A 14,133-nucleotide genomic window follows, 5' to 3' on the forward strand; every position below is an offset into this window, starting at 1 on the left:
GAGAAGAGAATCACCATGGAGTGTCTTTTAGAAGTAGAGCCAGAAAGATCTTCAGAGGACATCTAGGCCAAACTCTTCACTGGACAAATGAGTAAACTGAGTCCCAGTGGTCTTAACTGACCTGCTCCTCAGTTAAATAACTAGAAGTGAAACCCATAAGCTCTGATTCAAAGTTCAGATCCTATTTCATGACACCAAATATAAGACATAGTGTGGAAACTATGTATGTGAAATCCAGGTTCTGAGGGTATGCAATTTGGGGAAATTTATATCCATGTTTTGGAATTCCCATTTTACTCTACAAGAGATTCATCATGTATTCTTATGTATAGGATGTGATGAAGATCATAATTAAACCTGTGGTAGAGGTTTAGGATATTTGGGTATAGGCATAAAATAGCTACTAAGAATTACTTTCACTCCAAACTTGAAGTGCAAAGGAGCCTCGTAAAAGTCAACTTTCTATCATCAGGAAGCAGCTTGTCTGTGATGGTCCAAGGCTAGTCCCTACTAGGTGAAGGTTAAGCCTGGAAACAAGTCTGTGTGTGTCTTGGGCCCAAAGCCTATTACTTATTGAAGTATTGTCTGGCTTTGGGGCCAGATCAGTGGTATGCTGGTAAATGTTTAACAACTGGCTCCAAAGGGAAGGAGTGTGGTGAGAGAAAGCCCTCATTTGTTGTGTTTTCCAATATCCCTGGTATAAGTATTCCCACCATGGCCCTTTTCAAGCTAGTGGTGCAACATCGCTGAATGTGGAATTTGGAAGAGATACACAGCAGATCACCACTATATAATATTTCTAACATACAGATCCAAGAAATATTAATAACCTCAAGAACATATATAATAATAAAATTTCATAAAATAAATAGAAAGTTGTGAATTCTGAGTATTACCATCATTTCAAATATAATTTATTTATATGTTTACATGATTTAATTTTTAGTAATGGCTGTACTTTTCAACCAGTTCACAAAATTCTTGATATTTTAACAGTCAGCTCTTAGAAGGTGGGACGAGGCAGCTCCTGAGAGTCAGACCTGAATTTGAATCCTGGCCTATGGTTCTGCCAGCTATGTGACACTGGGTGAGGTTTTGAACTTCTTTGAGCTTTGGTTTTTCCAGTTGTTGAAGGTGACACAATAATTATAACTTCATGGATTTATTGATGATGCTTAAATGAGATAATGCTTAGCACAGTAGTTATAAATAATAAATGCTCGGCAAATCACTATTAATGCATTGCAAAGCCAAATTCATGCACGCCATAAACATTTTGCAGCAATGGATTTTATCAGTGCTTCCTATTGTACATTGTTTCCAGTATTAGGTACTATGGGGGTACAGAGCACCTCAAACAGGGCTCTTGCCCTGCCTGCAAAGAGTTCACAGTCTAGCACAATGGGAAATAACACATGGACACCAGTTGATGTAATCCAGAGCAAGCTATGATCAGCTCATAAAAAAGCAAAGAGCTTGGGAAGGGGGGAAAACGAGAGAAAGAAGGATTCATGGGGGTGGTTGCATTTGAGCCATATATTTCAGAATAGACTTGGACATGCAGTGATGTCCAGGAAAGGATGTCCCGCGAGGAAAGAGTGAAGAGAGCAGAGACAAAACTAAGGGAACACGGAGGCATAGGCATGTGACATTTGGTGGAGCAAAGAGTATAGAAAGGGGCGTTGAAAGGATTTTGAGAAGGTAGGCAGCTTTCAGCTCATGTTACCCTTGAATGCCGAAGAATCTGGTGTAAGTTCCCTTAGGTAATGATGAGCCCAGGGAGCTGTTTCCCTCTAATAAGTGACACACATCAGATTTTTTCTTTACCTATCATATTATTTTAAGTATTTGTTCACTGAGTAAATTTTTATGGTAACTGTTCTTCTTTCCTTTAACAGGAATAGTTAAGAGTTAACTAGGTATCAAAATATATTTTTAAACTAAGTAAATTTCCCCTGTGGAAAAAACTCCTATGTTCAGGGGTAGAAGGTGGCATTATAATTCCCAGTTGAAAACAAAGTCATTGTTTAAAGCCTTTGATAAATATTAGGAAGGCTCAAGCCAGTGGCAGTATTTCATGAGTTTTGAATTGTCTGCTGCGTCCCTCTTGCATTATGCTTCACACACAAAAAAGTCATATGACCTACATCTTTATCTGCTCCAGTCTTAAGCTTCTATATATAGGCTTCGGTTATGAATGTTTTTTCCTATGAAAAGGTCAGACCTTGCACATGCACCATCAATGCAAAGCCCTGCTTATTAAAAAGCAGGCAGGCGAGTTTGTAAAAGTCATTGAAATATGACTGATGTGGGGAAAGGCTTGGCAGTTTGCTGAAAAAAGAAATGGCCTCCAAACTTTCTCAGAGAGGAAACGGGGAAGCCTCTATCTTCTGATTACAGAAGCATTTTCCTTCTGGCTAAAGCGACCTGTAGCTGTCTGGGGCACACGCTCACAGAAGCAGGCTGGGACACTCCCACCCCCAGCTCTCTCTCTCGTGCATGGTAGTGCACACACTTGCCTCTATCAGAGAGACAACAAGCTCCGTTAACTCCTCCTCCACACCTCAAACCCCCATGGAACATCTGGAGGTGGAGCTGGGGAAGGTACCTCGGTCAGACCTATGCAAACCCAATTTGGGGTTTCCGGTTTTACGCAGAGTGCAGCAGCCACCCTTGGCCAGCATTGCAACACCAGAGAGAACTTGGGGAGAGCCGAACTCTTACTTTTAAGCCAAAAGTTCACGGGTTCAAATACCCTTCTAATGTCAGCGGCTCCCTAGGGCTAACCTTTGAGTCTGAATGCTACGAAAAGATCCAGCTGCTTCAGAAAAGAGGCCTGCTGATTCAGTTTGGATCCTTTCTCAACAAGGCCAAGCTCTGTCCCAGAATGAAATTATTTAATAACTATATAAAGTAGACTTGATACGCCCCTTCTTTAACAGATAGGAAATTGAAGTTCGAAGAGGATAAGTGACTTGCCTAAGTTCACTCAATGAGTCAGGCTCTCGTTGATTCGACATGTGGCCAAGGAACCAGCACTGGGATGGTCAGTGTTGTCATATAAAGCAGTAGGTTCCCTTGTGCTCAGTTGGTTAATATCAGCTTGCTAAGACAAGCCTCACAGAGGACCTTAAAAAATAGGGATCACCAGGTTACAGTGAGTAAAATATTAAGTTTAAGTTGGAAGAACCTCATTATGGTTTTAGAGCAGATGCTGTCAGATACTTGTTCATTCACTCACTCACTCATTTATTCATCCAATAAATATTTATTGAGAATATGCCAGGCTTCCTTCTAGGCACTGAGGATACAGTGTTGTGAAAAAAAACAGGCATGGTCCTGACCTCATGGAGCTTAGACTGGTGGCCTCCTTGTATACACTGCAGATCCTTTGTATAATTTTGGTGGGGCTTACTCCTTCATCTGCCCACTAGAGCGTGAGCCCCTCAGAGACAGAACCCACGTCTAGCCCATTCGTGACTCTCTCTGCCTGGTACCGACTAGGTACTGATTGTAGGAATAGTCTGTGAGGTTTCCCCAGTCATTCATTTAAAAGAAGTAGAGGTTTCTTAAAAGGAATTCGAGTTGGGATTCATTTGGGGTACTTCACCTCTTTCTTGACTAACAAAGTGATTCCGGAAGCCCTGCTCTTGGGCTTTGGCTGAAGAGGCCACATGGACAGTAGCTCCTTCTTAACTCCCACCTCCAAGCACCATTTCACCCACCTGGCTGGACTTCTTTCCCCTGTTCTGGCTAAATCTGTCTCACTTAAGGGTCCCCAGCCTCCCGCATCCAACCCCTTTTGACCCCTACAAAATTCCCTTGCTGACAACTAGGACAGGTTTTAAGCCTGTGAGGGTTACCAACACTGAGATACTGAGATAAAGACATTCTTAGATTTGAATAAAACAGTGCTGAGCACCTGTCATTAAATAAGAAAGAAAAGAAAAGAACAAAAACTCATCCTAGCAGTCAGAGCTGTCCAAGGATAGCAGGCTGCTTCACAGGGTAAAGGTTCCCCATCACTCTGGTGGAGGGGTTCACCAGAAACTAGGCCACCACTCCAACAGTGAAGTGGGGAAAGTCAAGCATAGGATGGGGACACGTCACTCCTGAGATCCCTTTGACCCTGTCTTCTGGGACTACCTCTCCATGCTTCACCATTTTGAGTATCAATGATGTACTAAATCCCTGAAATTTCAACTCCTTTTTTCCCTGATGAGTCCAACTTGAAAAATTAATTTTCTTCTAACTTTACCTTTACCAGTCCACAGAGTATGGTAACAATGCAGGTCCAAAATGAAGGGTTTTCTCCTATTTTATTAATTTAACTCTCTTAAATTCCACTTTTGGTGCACTACATTCTCATCTGCTCTGAAACCTTTCATAGTTTCCTAGCAAGTCCAGGCCAAACCCCAGTCACATTAGCCTGGCATTCAAGATCCTTCACCAGCAGGCTCCAACACCTTGCTGTTTCAGCCTCACCTTGAATGATTCTTTATCCACCACCCTAGTTCCCTAGTCTGTTAAATGAAGAGCATCCAGAACACTCTTCATCTTTTCCATCTCTACATTTTTCTTTACATTATTTCAATACCAATCATATTTGCAGGATCTATTTCCTTATTCCTTGGAGTGTTTCCTTGTTTGCTTATGCTCCTGTGTCTTCATCATCATGTGTCAGTGCCCAGTCCGGCTCTCAGGTTACATTTCTTGACTGAAATTAACTCAGATTAGAAAACATTTTTCCATGCAAGGAGGCAGAAGGACACGTTGCTTAAGAGCATAGATTCTGCAGCCAGCCTCTGTGGTGTGAGTCTTTGCTTTACCAGTTACTGGTTGGGGTGACCCTGGTCAAGTTACGTAAACTCCCAGCACCTCAGTTTCCTCATCTGTAGAACGGGGAAAATAATAGCCCCTGCCTCATGTCCTGAAGTTTAAATGAATTGATTTGTGTGCAGTGTTTACTTCAGTGTCTGCCAGACAGCTATCCACTTAGGTGGTGTCTATTCATTCTTTAAGGTGCCCTTTTATTTCTCCCTCCCTCACAAATATTAATTCTATTTTCCATGTATAAAGCACTTCAGAGTTTACGAAGACCTTTCATATGTGTTTCACATTTAATCATCGCAGTAATGTGTGAGGTGGGTGTTGCCATCCCCGGAGACTTTTGGTGGCACAGGTAAAAGCAGAGGGAGGGGGTTTGTGACAGGAACTCAGAGATTCTGGTTCTCTGTCCTGAGTGTGTTCAGCTACATGTCGCTCCAGTCTTCACCAGTGGGCCGGCTGTGTCCTTGTCCAGCATGGTGCCAGATAAGCCTCATCCTTGCTCTAGAGGAAGAGGCCAGAGACCCAGAACCACTTCCTGCAGTGCCTAAGCACACCTGTGTGCGTTTCTGGACCAGCCTTTATCTCACAGTCTTCTCGGGGAGCGGGGTCTACTTGTTTCACGCACTCCCCGGAGGCTGTGTGGTTTCATTTCACCTCTGCTGAAGGTGATTCTGTGACCTTTGCTCCATCTCTGTATGCAAACCTTGCTCACTGCAGGATACCAGGTGTTCCTGGTATCATTGCTGATACCATTCCTCATGTTCAGGCACCGGAGGAATAAGGACAAGACGCTTGCTTTTAGGAAATACATAGTCTAGTAAACTATGTCCTATTCAACTTTTTATCACCAGTGCCTAACGCAGTGTCTTACACACATAGAAGGTGCTCCATAAATGCTTCCTGATTAAACAAAAGAATGAATAAATGAATGTCACTGGTCAGTCACTGGCTGAGCTGGTGCTAGACCCTGGGCTCCAGATTACCAAGCTGGGACTCCCCACTGCTTGTACTTTCTGCCTCTCTCATTCAGATGCACTTCATAGTAAGGCTTGAGAAACAGCTCATAAACTTGACCAAAAGGTATTGCAAATAGTCAGTACCCATCAAGTTTATTCATGACCCTCAAGTGGATTCCCAGGCATCTGTAGAAGAGTTTGCATTCTGTCTGTCTCCTAAAGTGACAGAAGCTAAACAGGGAAGCAGAGATCCAGCAAAAGACCAACAGTGACAGCCCCGGGACCTGCCAGTGCTGTCTAAAATGTTCCCGTGTCTTTGTAGTACTGACAGAAACCAACGCGTGATGCATGTTGGTTCATGATGAATAATTTAACACATTTCAAATGTTTCCTGATTTCATTCACTTCATAGAATGTCCAAGCTGGAGGGTGCCTTGGAGATAATCGGGCTTAATAGTAATCCCTTTATGAGACAGGTGAAAAATCAGAAATCGGAGGGGAAAATTGAGTGGCTCATAGTCACACAGTGTGTCAGCAGCTCAGACTAACCTGGAACCCAGGCTTCCTAGATTCCAATTAAGAGATTCTTTTCATGCTCCTTACTGCTGGACTTGGAATTCAGTCAGCAGAGTACCCGAGGGTGAGCTTCTCCAGAGCATAGGTTCTGTGTGACTTGCCTTCCTTTCTCTCTTGCAGTGCTGCCATAGGGTTTTGCATTCACAGATACTCCTTCCCTGCTCAACACTGTGGAGCTCTCAAAGCACTTTCTTGTTCATCATAGATCAGGGAGCCGCAGGTGGCCCAAAGGGGCAAAGGGTTCATGGCCTGGGAAAAATGGTAGCAGGACTTGAACCTCTGTCTTCTGACAAGTAGTCCATGCCCTTCCTCTACACTGCATGTCCAATCCAACAACTATTTGATGACCAAGTGAATGAATGTTGATGGGATGAATGAATGATTAAAATGCTGACCAGTGTAGGACTCAAGGAATTACTCTTTAGAAACAGATTTAAAAAAATAAGTAATTCCAGATGCTCACTCTACTTGGACCCATGGTGACCTGCTTCAGCTCTCTCATCTCTGGTTTCTCTTCGCTTGACACCTCACAGGTGTGTTTACAGGAATAGGAAAAGCTAACAACACTGAGTCTCCCTGTTCTTTAAGGGGCCAATTTTTCTAATGCTTATTCTGTATAATTTGGATGATTCCAGAAAAGCACGGAGAAAGAAATTTAATCCATCCCAATGTCATCATCCAGGGATTGCCAGTAGTTAACATTTTGGTGAACATCCATCCTTTTTCAGTCTTTTTATCAGAGCCTAAATATAATTGTGTAGTGTGTTCATACTAAACAAACTGCTTAGTAATCTGTTTTTGTCGTTTAATAATAAATTCAAAATATTTAGTCAGGTCATAAGTGGATCAAATGAGAGAATGAGCATAATATTTAGACAACATTTGATCTGTTGAGTAACACATAGATGTGGAGCTTCCCAAACACTGCTTTCCGTTGACTGTTTCAAGGGCCCAACGAAAGGCTATGCCTGAACTTTTCTTAAAGTCTCTAAGACGGCCACGGCTGTAACATTGTTAGGACATGAGTAATTATAATAGCTTGGAATAACAGCTTTCAATTTGCTAACCTCTTTTACACATGTATACACACACACACGCACACACATGCCCCCACTATTACATGTCAATCAGTGTGCTCAGTAGACAGAGAGAGACATCACATATCTCATACGCTCCTTGTAACAACCTGGAAGAGAAGCACGGTTCACATCATCATTTTAAAGAGGAGAAATTGAGGATCAGGGAGATTACAAATATATACCTGGGATTTTGTTTTTTAAACAGTCTCTTCAGAAATAAAATTGAGCCGATGTTCAAAGGCGAGTTTCTTATGTTTGAAGGTTAATAGAAGGTTTAATTCGTTGGTAGTGGATTGGAGACTTGAACCCATTTTTGATCTTTCCTTCCAGACTACTCTTTATATCATGCTACACTGCCTTCCTGACTCAAAACACGTTTGAAAGTTTTGGCAATTTTATAGTTCATTTCATAGAATAGAAGGTCCATATATGAACGTGCCCCACCTCTATCAGCACGAGTGCTGACAGTGCATTCTGTGGCCTCTACAGATGGGCTGACTGCCTGTCACGTCTGTCAACGAGGTTTAATTTGATTAACGTGGGCCACTGGTCAGGACAACCTCCCCTGCTCAGTGAGGCGAGGGCCACCGGGGCATGGCTGGCTGGTGGGCCAGAGAGAGGTTGTGATTCATTTCTGCCCCAGGCATCCACCTGGCTGGCCTAGTGCAAAGGCTGTGGGACCAGGGGAAAGTGAGAGGCTGCAGGCGCCCTGCCTGTGAGCTGGGCCTTGGGAGTAATAGTGAGAAGAGGGGTGAGAGGAGCAGCTGCTGAGGTTGATATTTATATAATGACTCTCTGTGTTTGAGGCAGGAAGTGAAACCAAGGTTCTGCTGAGACACTTTCCTTCCCCCACACCACTGCCCACGGGCACATCCAAAGGGTTGACATGGGGAGAGCCTCAGCAGGTTATGCCCAAGTGTGTGCAGAGACGCAGCAGAGTCCAGGCTCCCTACTGAAGGCTCTCTGCCTCGGCCCCTTCTTTCTCTCCACCTGGTTCCCCTCCATGATGGGGAGAGTCCTACTGTTCCCCGGCAGCTTTGAAGGAATGCTGTAAGGGTACCTGAGATAATATCTATAAAATGCAGGCCACTCATGCATCTCTGCAGAACTAGCATTAAACTCTTTGTTGCTTTTCTATGACCATTTCCAACACCATCACCTGTGGTTTCAGTGGATGGTTGTTCCCTGACTTTTCTACCTGCCTCAAGCAAACTTTCTGTCTTGCTCGTCTCCATTCCTTGCAAGTATTGATATCTTTTCAGACTGTCTCAGGCTTCAGAGCAAATATCCCCATCAGTGCCCATCTTCTCCCTTGCTTAAACCTAGGCTTAGGAATTCTATCCTTCCCTCCTTACAACGAAAGAGTATTTTATATAGATGGTGTACGATCTAGAGAGGCCTTCTTATTCTGCTTCCCATCTTAGTATTGGGGACTATTTGAATCAGGGAGTGTTCACAGCCCAAAAGCACCTTAAAAATCGTCTAGCCCCTTGCTTCTCCACCAGTGAAGGACCAGCAGTGGCAGCAGCAGCAACATTAAGGAGCTTGTTAGAACTTCAGAATCTGAGGCCCCACTCCAGAATTACGGAATCAGAATCTGCATTTTACCAAGATCTCTAGATGATTCATATGCACGTTACACTTTGAGAAGCACAGCCTTAGCCCCAGACGCTCAGCAGGTGGAGGAAATAAGAGCTCAAAGAGCGAGCTAGACCTGCCCAAGGTCACACAGCAAGAGAATGCCAGCAAGATGGAACTTAGTGGGCTGTCTGGTTCAAGTCCCTTTCCTCTGCAGGAGGCCCTAATGAGGATATAGTGCCAATGCCAATGCTGTGAAACAAACAGAACAATCTCTTTCCCCTTTTTATTTTTACTCTAAATTTCATTTATGAGTCTTTTTGCAATTTCCTTGACTAATAGAAAATTAATATAAATGATTTTCCCTCATCTCCTTTGAGCTCTTATCTGGTCTAAGTGGCCATCCTAACTGCTGAGTTCCGCAGACTAGTGTGCTTCATTAGGGATGTCCACCCAGGGTTTATTTGAAGGCAAGGGAAGGGACGTATGTTATCAGATGTTTCAGGCATCCCAGCCATGCCAGGAAGAACTAAGAATGACAGCATATTTTAAAATCACAAAATGATAAAACTGGAAGGTATGTTAGAGATCATCTCATCCAACCTGTTCACATCTCCAATGGAGACGCTGAACCATAGAGAGAAATGACTTGCTCAGGTTTATCCAACAAGTTAGTATCATATTTGGGGCAAGAGTTCAGATCTCTTGCCTCTCAAGTCAGGGTTCCATGCTGTAGTAGTTCTGCTCCCCTCCAACTAAATGGAATGGACAAACTAAATAAATAAGTCACCTGGGCCAGATGGCGTTTACCGCAGGATTCTGAAGTAAGTCATGGGTAGAATTGTGGAGCTGATTTTCCAGAAGGCACATCCTCTCTTTGTAAATGGCCATTGAACCAGGGGGGATATCACACTGCCAATGGGATTCCATCCAAATGAAGGGCTACCTGGAAAGTATAAGCCACTGAATCTCACTGCCATGTCTGGAATCCACAATAAAGAGTGGGATCACAGAAATGTGAAAAACACAAGCTATTATGCAAAAAAAAACTAGAAGGACTTTAATAAACCAATGTTCTCTAAAAGACTAGGGCAAGGGTCTAAGTGGGGGACTATCGACGTACAATCCTTTCAATTTTCATAGATTTAAGATATCTGTAGCTGCATTTTTACATCAAAGAGCAGCTTGATTCCAGAATTTGCTGGCATGGTACTATGTCATCTTTGACAAGGATCCTGGAAATAATATGGTAATATTGTTGCAACCTCCCTGAATAGAGTATATTAACACAAAGACCTCCAGAAATCCTAAATCACCCTGAATTGGGTTTTACTTCCCCTTTTAATAAAAGACAGGGAAAAAGGAATACAAAACAGTGAAACCTCCACTTTTGTACATGTCACTGAACGTTTCCAGTCACCACGATGCCTCATTTTCAGACTAGCTTGATGGTTTTGCGATCACTATCTCATCAGATGCTCAAGGTGCCCCATGAGGTAAGCAAAGACAGGCTTATCATCCCCATTTGAGAGAAGAAACCCAAGCCTCAGGGAGCAGAACTTCTTTCCAAAGCTTTCATCACTTCCATTCAAGTTGGACTCCAAATCTAGTGCTCTTTCCACTACACAATGTTGTTTCCAGGTAAAGAAATACAACAAACAATAGCTTCTAATATCTGCACACCTCTTTAGAAGTTACAATGCATGTGGACAACTTGCAACAGGAAGGAATACAACTAATTGTTGAGATCCTGCTGTATGTGGCCAGGGGCTACATTAGATGCTGCACATAGCTGTCTCATTGAATTATGACAGTGACTCTCTGAGATGGGTGCTATTTTTTCTATCTGTGTATTAGGAAACTGAGCAAGGTTAAGCAACTTGTCCATGGTCAGAGAGCTACAAATTGGTAGAGCTAGGATTTGAATCTTGAGTCTATTTGAGTTCAAAGCCTGTGTTTCCAGGTTGAATATTTCTATTATCTCATTGCTACATTGGGGAAATGGACTTAGAGATGTGGATGAACCAAAATTGTAGAGCTAATAAATCATACAGAAAGGATTCAAACCAGAGTCCCCTGACTTTAAATCTCGGGGCATAAAGATCTCAGGAGAATGGGGGAAAATAAATGTAACAACTGAGCTTCATTTTGGGCAAATCTAAATCAATGCTCTTAGGTAAAATAGACTCCAATCTCTATTTATGAAATGATGAACTCTAATGTATCACAAGTCAATAAATGCGTTTATTTCGTTTCGCTCCCACAACCAGGTATGGAGCATAGACTCTGGACTATGTACCACGGAGACCACTTGCCTGGATCTTCTCTTTCTTGAGTCTTTTAACAAGTTTTTGAAGTACTATTTCCTCCATTTTATAAATGAAAATTAGACACTTGTCCAGGGTCACACAGGAATAAATGGCAGGGAAGAAATTGAGATTAGCTCGGACAAATCTGAACTCCAGTAGCTGCTTAAACTGAGGCACTCATGGGAGTGTGGGATTTCATCGGAAGAGCATGGAAGCCAAGTAGAAAGGCATGAGGCCATGGTCAAATGTAAGCAGTGCGTGGGCTCAGGAAGAATGTGGCAGTTCTATTCAGGGCCTTCAAGAAAAATTCAGTGGAACTGGGTAGGTTAGGGAAGGACAGAGAATTATTCAAATCAGCAATATGATGGAGCTTGGTTGGTATAAAGGTAAACAACAAAATTAGATTTCCTCAATCAAAAAGAGAAGACCGATGGGGGATATGACAAGGCTGGATACAATGGAACTATATACTTTAATCAGCAAATCTCAGAAAAAGCAGAACTATCCCAACCTCCCTTTACCCCAAAGTTTGCAAGAGTTAAATTTAGAGGAAATAAAAGGAAGTACTACTTTACATAGTAGGTACTAAACTTAATGAGCCCAATAGGCAGTAACTGATGGGCAGTGCAGATGCACAAATGGGTTTAAGAAGGGATTATTTAAATACCACAAATACTCATAAATTCCACATAGGTTTATTAAAGAGGTATGAGACATTCAAGATCACTTTATCCAACCTATTACCACATGGGCATCCACTTGGTCACTTCCAGTGGCAAAAAGCTTACCCTCTCTCAAGGCAGATCCTTCCACCTGTTGACAGCTCTGCATGTTAAAAAGTTCTTTCTTAGTTTAAACAAAACTTATCTATCTATCACATCCATTTTGGCTCTATCTCTGCCTTTAAGATTTTGCACAACAAATTTGAAGTCTCTTCCTTTTTATATCCCTTCAGGTATTTATCTACTTATTTACGTGTGTGTGTGTGTGTGTGTGTGTGTGTGTGTGTGAGGGAGATTGGCCCTGAGTGAACATCTGTTGCCAATCTTCCTCTACTTTATGTGGGATGCCACCACAGTGTGGCTTGATGAGCAGTGCTAGGTCTGCACCCAGGATCCAAACCCAGGAACCCCGGGCCACCGAAGTGGAGCGCCTAAACTTAACCACTATACCACCGGGCCGGCCCCTCCCTTCAGGTATTTAAATTCAGGAGCTCTTACTCCTAATTATTGAAGTCAGTGTCATGAACAGAAATCATATTTAGCCAGCAATTGTTTAAGGGGACTTTCAAAATTCTAAAAAAGAATGTAATGTGGCATTTCCAGCTGTGAGAAGGCTAAAGGAGTAAGTATTAAACTGGAAATCAGGACTCTTAGGTTCTAGTCGGGATCTGTGACTTTTTATATGAAGTCCATGTTGCTGTATCTGCCACGAGTAATCAGATGGATCTTAGATGGCAGGGACCTCACATTTCTGGACCACAGTTCTCTCTTTTTCATGTTTTTGGGGTTTTTTGTTTGTTTGTTTGTTTTTAACACATCCCTCTCTCTTTAGCCTTCAGAATCGTTTTCCAATTGCCTTTTGAATATCTTTATTTTCATATCCAGTGGGCAATTTATACTTAGTATGTCCAACACCAAATTCACTGCCTTTCACCCCTACATACACTCCTTTTTTCCAGTTTAATTGAGATATAATTGACGTATAACATTGTATAAGTTTAAGGTGTTGAACTGATGCATTTATATATTGGAAAATGATGACCACTATAGCATAAGCTGACACCTGTAGCACGTCACGTAATTACCATTTCTTTTTTATGATGAGAACATTTAAGATCTACTCTTTTAGCAACTTTCAAGTATATAATACAGTATTATTAACTATAACCACTATGCTGCACTTTAGATCCTCAGAACTTACTCGTCTTATAACTAGAAGTTTGTACTTCTTGACCAAAATCTCCCCTTTCTCCCACCCCCCAGTCCTTTTCAACCACCATTCTAGTCTCTGTTTCTATGAGCTCGGCTTTTTAAGAGTCCACATATAAGTGAGATCATACAGTATTTGTCTGTCTGTGCCTGACTTATTTCACTTAGCATAATGCCCTCAAGGTCCATCCATTTTGTCTCAAATGGCAAGATTTCTTTCGTTCTCATGGCTGAAAAATATGCCGTTGTATATATATTCTGCATCTTCTTTACCTATTCATCTATTACTGGACATTTAGGATGCTTCCATGTCATATGGTAATGAACCACAGGTCTTTTAATTGTAAGATAAAGAGGTTGAACAAACTAGAGTTTGTTTTCCTTTCTGTCCACGATTCTCTGGCTTGGACTTAGTTAACCAGCGGTGGTTCTGAGACCCAAATCCCTTTCTGAAACTCCCTTCAATATACGGTCACTGGAAAGGAATTTTACCAGTCCCCTAAGACGGACCAGCACAATTGGGTGGAAATTTCATTGACCGTGATTATTGGTCACTAACGACCCCACTCCCTTTCCCTAGGAAAGCAAGTTCATCTGAGGATAGAGCAGATTTTATCTGATTTTGTTCGTTTTCAGCTAAGCTGCTTACTAATAGCCAGAGAAAAGTTAGTAAGGAGAAAGCAAGCAAGAAACAGAACGAACTGCTAGAAATTTAGTTTCATATATTGAACATGATCCATGGGATAAGGATCATTCAATAATCATGTTTAGGGTCAATAACCCTGGTCTTGTCCCTAGACGAATGGGAGTTACATGAGCAAAGGAGTTTCCTGTCTGTGAAAACCCTATGAGACGGTAAAGCACAGGAGGGTCT

This window comes from Equus przewalskii, chromosome 18, assembly GCF_037783145.1.
Source record: "Equus przewalskii isolate Varuska chromosome 18, EquPr2, whole genome shotgun sequence".
Lineage (NCBI taxonomy): Eukaryota > Metazoa > Chordata > Mammalia > Perissodactyla > Equidae > Equus > Equus przewalskii.